This window comes from Coregonus clupeaformis, chromosome 34 (genome assembly GCF_020615455.1).
Source record: "Coregonus clupeaformis isolate EN_2021a chromosome 34, ASM2061545v1, whole genome shotgun sequence".
NCBI lineage: Eukaryota > Metazoa > Chordata > Actinopteri > Salmoniformes > Salmonidae > Coregonus > Coregonus clupeaformis.
In genome coordinates, this window is record NC_059225.1 from 24,070,010 (window position 1) to 24,080,043 (window position 10,034).

Below are 10,034 nucleotides of genomic sequence, written 5' to 3' on the forward strand. Positions count from 1 at the left end.
GGATCCTTACAAGGCACCCCGACCTACGTCCCCAATATCTCAGTCTCTTTATTCTGTGAATGACGGGCATTTGGGCCTTGTCGTATGTCTGAAGTAAATCCTTCTCCTTCCGACTCGTTGAAGAAAAAATCTTCGTCCAGTACTAGATGAGTAATCGCTGTCCTAATATCAAGAAGCTCTTTCCGGTCATAAGAGACGGTGGCAGAAACATTATGTACAAAATAAGTTACAAATAACGCGAAAAAACACACATAATAGCACAATTGGTTTGGAGCCCGTAAAACGGCAGCCATCTCCTCCGGTGCCATTCTAAATATAGATTATGTTATATTTAGAAAGCATACAAGTAATTTCAAGCCTTATTCATACAGTTTTGCTGAATATGAAATACATTATTTCCTATCTTCATATTTTAATAGTATTTGTACAGTGTACTTGAGCTTGTGTCCTCAAAAGTGACTACACCTCTGCAATGTATAACTATTTTTACCAGAAAAGTGATATTTTAACATTGCTTTGAGTATGCAGCATTACTAATTTTTGTTCATGGCTCTCTCATGATAAATACTTACTTTTGGGGATTACATACAGAATATAATATTTGTTATTACATTTAGTTACACTTATTAAATCAATATTGAACTTTTGACATAACCATCAACCATTGCTACAACACTTCCACTAACGGTTCGCACAAATACACATGTATTAGACCATGCCGTCAAATATGCTAATGACCCCACAGGTACATCTCCCCCACCTACATTTCAAAGTGCAGTGATGATTGTACCTTATATTCAAAATATTGGGTAGAAAAATGTACCATTATACTAGATTATCCACACATGTACCCCATGGAACAACACTGTACCCCTACCTTACCCTAATTTTGAGAGTGTGTGAATACACACTCAGTGGCCAGTTTATTATGGTGCAACACCCCTTTCACAAAAATGGTTAGCTCCTGCAGACAATGAGTCACGTGGCTGTGGCTTGCTATATAAAGCAGGCAGACAGACATTAAGGCATTCAGTTACTGTTTGATTGAACGTGAACGGGCTAAACGAGTGACCTAAGAGACTTTGAGCGTGGTAGGATTGTCGGTGCCAAGCGCACCGATTCCAGTATCTCAGAAACGGACGGCCTCCTGGGCTTTTCATGCACAACAGTGTCTACGGTTTACTGAGAATAGTTTGACAAACAAAAAACATCCAGTCAGCAGCAGTCCTGTGGGCAAAAGCAGCTCGTTGATTAGAGGTCGAAGGAGAACGGCAAGAATCGTGCAAACTAACAGGTGGGCCACAAACAGGCAAATAACGTTACAGTACAACAGTGGTGTGCAGAACGGCATCTCAGAACGCACAACTCGTCGGTCCTTGTCACGGATGGGTTATTGCAGCAGACGACCACACCGGATTCTACTCCTATCAGCTAAAAACAAGAAGAAGCAGCTCTAGAGGGAATGCGATCACCAACACTGGACAATTTAAGAGTGGAAAAACATTGCCTGGTCCGTCGAATCCCAGTTCCTGTTGCGTGATGCTGATGGCAGAGTCAGGATTTGGCGTAAGCAGCATGAGTCCATGGACCCTTCCCATTCATGCCTGGTGTCAACGGTACAGACTGGTGGCGGTGGTGTAATGGTGTGGGGAATGTTTTCCTGGCACATGTTAGGTCCCTTGATACCAATTGAGCAACGTTCCATGCCCGAAGCATTCAGGCTGTTCTGGAGGAAGAGGGGGGTCTGACCCGGTACTAGATGGGAGTACCTAATAAACTATTTTTGGTAATAAACATGTACCTGGTGTCACTGCTGAAACATTCATGCACTTCCACCCAAAAGCTTGCAAGTTCAAATCCCCAAAGCAATTTTTCATTGGTTTTGTCAGATAATCAGACAATTATTGACTTGATTCTGGGCAACTTTTAGCAAAGGGCAGAACTGTATTCTTGCCATTAAATCTGTGGCCAATCTCTGCCAAGCCCGCAGAACTGGTTGTGTAGCAGGAGATTCAGGTCATTAGCAACCAAGAGGTTGTGAGTTCAAATCCAATAATTGGTATAGTAGTCTTAAGTAATCAGCAACATACTGTCCTCTTACAGCAATAACAACACTACCAGTAACCTGTACTGTACCGTACAATTATAGGAACTTTATAACAGTGTAGCGTTTCATGGTATAAAAGGAAAACATGGTGGAAAGTGAAAGAACAGGATGGTTCTTCACAACCATCACAGCAGTAAAGAACCATTCCTGATATGCACCCTCACTCCTGACAAATAACCCCTCAATAACCTTTTATACAATTATTTTTAACCTATGCTGGTCCAGCTTGGTCTAACTGGTCAAGCTGGTCTGCAAAATCATGCCCATCATTATCATATTTCCCAGCATGCTCTACTGCAGTTTAATTTGTAGAATTGTGTTTTTCAATATCTGTGTTTTTGCATGTACATTGATTGATTAATTTATCAATTAATTGATCTTATGCTAAACAAATAACATAAAAAATTAATAAAAATCCAATCTGTTAGGTGAACTTACTGCACCCGTTACTGAAATTATTGTCCCAGTTTAGATGGTTTAGGTAGTCTTGTTTATTCATATTACTAATTCTGGTAGTCATTCTGATTGCAAATTGCGGAAGAATAAAAATTCCAAAACTCATGCTGAATTCCAATAGGAGTTAAACACCCCTTTGCAAGCCAGCACAATGTGGTTTGATGCTGGTTTTGTGGCTGACCAGCATATACTGGTAACCAGTGTCCAAAACACAGCAAAGGCTGCTCACCAGCAAAAAAAAACACAATGAAGGTTGGTCACCAGTGAAAACACAACGAAGGCTGGTCTATGTTGTTTTTTTCAGCAGGGGTTGTATACACAGAGGAGAATCTTGTTCATATTAATAAAGCCACCAAAGCAATGTGCTACTGTAGATGCCTCTGGGGCATTTTAAATAATCCATGGAGAGGGTTGTCCATATGGTATAGGGAATGATATTCAAAAATTCTGTTGTGAGGTTTCTACAAGGAGAATGACACCCCCTCCTTCTTTGAGACTTCGACTGAGCCTCACACTTCTGTAAAAGCTTTCAAATGCAAACATCTACAATACATGAGAAGTGTTAACTTGATACAGCTCCAAATATCAATAAAAAGCTATACTGAACAAAATATATACGCAACATGGAACAATTTCAACAATTTTACTGAGTTACAGTCAGTGCTTAATGTGTAAATCGGGAGGTGCCGGATCAAAAAGGGAGAGCTGGGGAGCTCCGAGGTACCGGAACGAAAAAAAGAAAAAAACGTAATAGTAAAGCATTGCGTGGATATCATTGCATTTGCGCAGTGGCATAGAGTAGTAGAGTAGAGGCGCTTACAGAAGTTGCACACATGGGCAATATTTGAAGTAGCCTAGGGTCCGGGAAAAATGTGGACTTTTATAAACATATTTCATGCAATTCTGCATCATTTTACATGACTGGAGACCTTGGCAGAATCTTTTTTAACACAGCACAAATGATCGAAATTGCAGGCTACTTTGACACTGACGAACTAAGAATCTGAGATCAATAACAAAGACCTTGTCTTCAATCTATCAGTAGTCTAGGCCTCGGTGTGTGCAGACACACATATTGTAGGCTACAATATGAGGAGGAAATTATAGTCCTAAAAGTGCTTTCCAGTTTCACTGACTCACCCAATGATGCGCAGCTCACTCGCCGGTGATGGCCTATGTGTTCGTGCCAAAAGCCTATATTTCTCTCTTGTTTTATTTTGTAAAACAATATTTGGAAGCAGAGAGATTAGTGTCTTCTCTTTTCAGCAGAAGCCCTTTGCTTTCCAACCTGTGTTTTCCCGCGATTGTTTTGTCTGCATACTGTTCACTGACAGATTTGCGATTCGCGTTCCTGACTGTAGGCTATGCTTATTATTGGGCTACACACAATCCACAGCTATTTAAAAAAAAGAAGCTATTGAGCTTCTGTGGCTAAATTATAGGCTATTCTGAATTATTTCATTTATTTCTGAACAGACAGCAGTAATTCTATAACTTTGGCAAATGTATTACAATTTATCAGGGTTGCTGCAGTTCCCCCAGAACCCTTTGCGCGGCGATGATTCTATAAGGAAATAAATGATGAAGTGCAACGCTAGAGCGATGACAGCTACAGGCAGGCTCATGTCTATCAAAGCAGAGAGAGGGAGAGAGTGAATCTAATTCTAGTTATGTGAGAGATACAGGAGCGCTTCTCACACGGTCAAGGCCACGCGTTGGTCTCAAACATAGGTTGTAATGTTGCGCAAACCATAAACCCGTCCCAACCCAAATAAACTCTTAGATTATCAGGCCCAAGCTGAAAATCAACTTTTTCACATAACGTTATAATGCTTTATTACAGACAGAGATACGCCTCAGTTTCATCAGCTATCTGGGTGGCTGGTGTCAGAAGATCCACAGGTGAAGAAACCAGAAGTGGAGGTCCTGGGCTGGCATGGTTACACGTGGTCTGCGGTTGTGAGGCCGGTTGGAAGTACTGCCAAATTCTCTAAAACGATGTTGGAGTCTGCTTATGGTAGAGAAATGTCTGGTGGAGATTCCTGCAGTCAGCATGCCAATTGCGCGCTCCCTCAAAACTTGAGACATCTGTGGCATTGTCTTGTGTGTCAAAACTGCACATTTTAGAAGGGCCTTGTATTGTCCCCAGCACAAAGTGCACCTGTGTAATGATCATGCTGTTTAATCAGCTTCTTGAAATGCCACACATGTCAGTTGGATGGATTATCTTGGCAAAGGAGAAATGCTCACTAACATGGATGTAAACAAATTTGTACATATCATTTGAGAGAAATACGCTTTTTGTGCGTATGGAACATTTCTGGGATCTTTTATTTCAGCTCATGCAACATGGGATCAACACTACATGTTGCGTTTTATTTTTGTTCAGAGTAGAATATATTCCACAGAGGGAGAGAAAATTGCAAACCACAAGGTCTCTAAGTCTAGACAGACAAAATACTTGTCAATAATACGGCCTGGAGGCGAACCCTCACCCATCGCCTTGATCTTCCATGTCAAACGGAGAGCGAGACATAACAGATTGGTATCATCTGATTGCTGTGCTACTGCAGCCCACCACGTCCTCCCACCATTCCTTATTATCAGCCGCTGATCCTCACACTGATGCTGCACCCTTTATGGTACGTCTCAAATGGCACCCTATTCCTTATTTATCGCACTACTTTCGACCAGATCCCAATGGGCCAAATGGGCAAAAGTAGTGCATAGGGCTCAGGACAAAAGTAGTGCACTATGTATGGAATCAGGTGCCTTTTGAGATGCACTCAATACCTTCTCCCTTCCCTTTCCTTCATGTGCTGTTTCACAGTGCTAATGCATGTTCTTGGGTTTAGTTTACACAGCTCTCTCTGGCCCATCAGAGTTAACGCTCTCTCCCCTTCTTAATCTGAGAAACACGATTCCTATCTGATCTTCACCAGAGAGCCACTTAAACAGCCCCACACTGGGAAGGCCGGGAGCAGGTAGGTATGTCCCAAATGGCACCCTATTCCCTATATAGTGCACTACTTTTGACCAGAGCCTTATGGACCCTGGTCAAAAATAGTGCACTTTAAAGGGAATAGGGTTCCATTTGGGATGAAGACCATCTAAGCAACACAGCAAGCCTTTTGGTGGTAAAAATAGAAACATACATTAGTATATTTTGAAATGCCTTTTTTCAAGATCACTCTACCCTTGGTGCTGATGGAAGTGCAACATAATAGTTAATGTACAGTGGGGAGAACAAGTATTTGATACACTGCCGATTTTGCAGGTTTTCCTACTTACAAAGCATGTAGAGGTCTGTAATTTTTATCATAGGTACACTTCAACTGTGAGAGACGGAATCTAAAACAAAATTCCAGAAAATCACATTGTATGATTTTAAAGTAATTAATTTGCATTTTATTGCATGACATAAGTATTTGATCACTTACCAACCAGTAAGAATTCCGGCTCTCACAGACCTGTTAGTTTTTCTTTAAGAATCCCTCCTGTTCTCCACTCATTACCTGTATTAACTGCACCTGTTTGAACTCGTTAACTGTATAAAAGACACCTGTCCACACACTCAATCAAACAGACTCCAACCTCTCCACAATGGCCAAAACCAGAGAGCTGTGTAAGGACATCAGGGATAAAATTGTAGACCTGCACAAGGCTGGGATGGGCTACAGGACAATAGGCAAGCAGCTTGGTGAGAAGGCAACAACTGTTGGCGCAATTATTAGAAAATGGAAGAAGTTAAAGATGACGGTCAATCACCCTTGGTCTGGGGTTCCATGCAAGATCTCACCTCGTGGGGCATCAATGATCATGAGGAAGGTGAGGGATCAGCCCAGAACTACACGGCAGGACCTGGTCAATGACCTGAAGAGAGCTGGGACCACAGTATTAAAGAAAACTATTAGTAACACACTACTCCGTCATGGATTAAAATCCTGCAGCGCACGCAAGGTCCCCCTGCTCAAGCCAGCGCATGTCCAGGCCCGTCTGAAGTTTGCCAATGACCATCTGGATGATCCAGAGGAGGAATGGGAGAAGGTCATGTGGTCTGATGAGACAAAAATAGAGCTTTTTGGTCTAAACTCCACTCGCCGTGTTTGGAGGAAGAAGAAGGATGAGTACAACCCCAAGAACACCATCCCAACCGTGAAGCATGGAGGTGGAAACATAATTCTTTGGGGATGCTTTTCTGCAAAGGGGGACAGGACGACTGCACCGTATTGAGGGGAGGATGGATGGGGCCATGTATCGCGAGATCTTGGCCAACAACCTCCTTCCCTCAGTAAGTGCATTGAAGATGGGTCGTGGCTGGGTCTTCCAGCATGACAACGACCCGAAACACACAGCCAGGGCAACTAAGGAGTGGCTCCGTAAGAAGCATCTCAAGGTCCTGGAGTGGCCTAGCCAGTCTCCAGACCTGAACCCAATAGAAAATCTTTGGAGGGAGCTGAAAGTCCGTATTGCCCAGCGACAGCCCCGAAACCTGAAGGATCTGGAGAAGGTCTGTATGGAGGAGTGGGCCAAAATCCCTGCTGCAGTGTGTGCAAACCTGGTCAAGACCTACAGGAAACGTATGATCTCTGTAATTGCAAACAAAGGTTTCTGTACCAAATATTAAGTTCTGCTTTTCTGATGTATCAAATACTTATGTCATGCAATAAAATGCAAATTAATTACTTAAAAATCATACAATGTGATTGTTTTAGATTCCTTCTCTCACAGATGAAGTGTACCTATGATAAAAATTACAGACCTCTACATGCTTTGTAAGTAGGAAAACCTGCAAATTCGGCAGTGTATCAAATACTTGTTCATCCCACTGTATATCAGTCAAGAACATGCATGTACTACACAGATCACATGGATTCTCGCTCAAATACAACCACATAGCCTACTGAACATATTGAAGCAAAAATAAAAGTTGAATGGTGTGTGGCCACCAGGGTTGGTGTCAATTCAATTTCAATTTCAGTCAATTCAGAATGTATACCAAATTCCAATTCCAAATGTTCCTCATGGAAAAGCATTGAATAGAATTGGAATAGGAATTTCAGTACGTAGCCCTAACCATAATTTTACTGGATTTTTTAATGGAATTGACCCCAACCCTGGTGGCCTCTGTCAAAGGTGAATGGTGTGCAGGCACTGTCCCTATCAATGAGTCCCTGACATTTTTATTCAGTACATTCACTCCTGCAAAACAAGTGCATTCACTGTCCGTCTCTTTTCTTGACTAGATAACTGGAATATTCTGTCTTTCTTTCCCGGCCGTCACTTTAATCTCTATAGTAGAACCATTCTCCTTGAACAAACACTGTGTGCAGCAGTGTGCAGGGCAAAAGAAGAAGGAGAAGATGATAGCACAGGGTTGGAATGAGGTAAACGGTCCCAAATGGCACCCTATTTCCTATATAGTGCACCACTTTTGACCAGGGCCTATTTGGACTCTGGTCAAACGTGGTCAAAAGTAGTAGTGTACTACATAGAGAATAGGGTTCCATTTGGGACGCACACAGTGAATTGAGCGTGGGAGTATCCCTGCCTGCCTGTCTGTCCCTGCTAAACAACAAGCTGGCAGCTAATGGGAGAACACTGAGGCACATTGAAGCAGATGGGTCACACAGTGAAACGTATCAGTTTGTCAATGACAAGTAATATCCGGACGGAGATCATTACAGCCAATCAAAGCAGAGGAGGAAATTAAGATTAAGATTGATTGCACCAGACTGCTGGCTTTCAGCTTTGAATAAACGAGATTGAGATAGAAAGATGTAGACAATGAGACCTCAGTGATGTCTCATAGCATTGTACCCACACTTCTTCATTTTGTGTGGATGTGAAAAAGTGTTTGCCTCCTTCCTGATTTGTTATTTGTTTGCATGTTTGTCACACTTAAATGTTTCAGATCATCAAACAAATGTAAATATTAGTCAAAGATAACACAAGTAAACACAAAATGCAGTTTTGAAATGAAGGGTGTTATTATTAAGGGAAAACAACATCCAAACCGACATGGCCCTGTGTGAAAAAGTGTTTGCCCCCCTGTTATAACACAACTCAACTGTGGTTTATCACACCTGAGTTCAATTCCGCTAGCCACACCCAGGCTTGATTACTGCCACACCTGTTCTCAATCAAGGAATCACTTAAATAGGACCTGCCTGACAAAGTGAAGTAGACCAAAAGATCCTCAAAAGCTAGACATCATGCTGAGATCCAAAGAAATTCAGGAACAAATGAGAAAGAAAGTAATTGGGATCCATCAGTCTGGAAAAGGTTATGAAGCCATTTCTAAAGCTTTGGGACTCCAGCGAACCACAGTGAGAGCCATTATCCACAAATGGCAAAAACATGGAACAGTGGTGAACCTTCCCAGGAGTGGCCGGCCGACCAAAATTACCCCAAGAGCGCAGCGACGACTCATCCAAGAGGTCACAAAAGACCCCACAACAACATCCAAAGAGCTGCAGGCCTCACTTGCCTCAGTTAAGGTCAGTGTTCATGACTCCACCGTAAGAACGAGACTGTGCAACAATGGCCTGCATGGCAGAGTTCCAAGACGAAAACCACTGCTGAGCAAAAATAACATGAAGGCTTGTCTAATTTTTGCCATAAAACGTCAAGATGATCCCCAAGACCTTTGGGAAAATACTCTATGGACTGACGAGACAAAAGTTGAACTTTTTGGAAGGTGTGTGTCCCATTACATCTGGCGTAAAAGTAACACCGTATTTCAGAAAAAGAACATCATACAAACAGTAAAATATGGTGGTGGTAGTGTGATGGTCTGGGCTTGTTTTGCTGCTTCAGGACCTGGAAGACTTGCTGTGATAAATGGAACCGTGAATTCTGCTGTCTACCAAAAAATCCTGAAGGAGAATGTCCGGCCATTTGTTCGTGACCTCAAGCTGAAGCGAACTTGGGTTCTGCAGCAGGACAATGATCCAAAACACACCAGCAAGTCCACCTCTGAATGGCTGAAGAAAAACAAAATGAAGACTTTGGAGTGGCCTAGTCAAAGTCCTGACCTGAATCCTATTGAGATGCTGTGGCATGACCTTAAAAAGGCAGTTCATGCTCGAAAACCCTCCAATGTGGCTGAATTACAACAATTCTGCAAAGATGAGTGGGCCAAAATTCCTCCACAGCGCTATAAAAGACTCATTGCAAGTTATCGCAAACGCTTGATTCTAGTTGTTGCTGCTAAGGGTGGCCCAACCAGGGTGGCAATCACTTTTTCACACAGGGCCATGTGGGTAATAATAATAACAACCTTCATTTCAAAATTGCATTTTGTGTTTACTTGTGTTATCTTTGACTAATATTTAAATTTGTTTGATGATCTGAAACATTTAAGTGTGACAAACATGCAAACAAATAAGAAATCAGGAAGGGGCAAACACTTTTTCACACCACTGTATGTGAGAAAGACAGAGACTCAATATTCTGTGTGTTCTTTTAT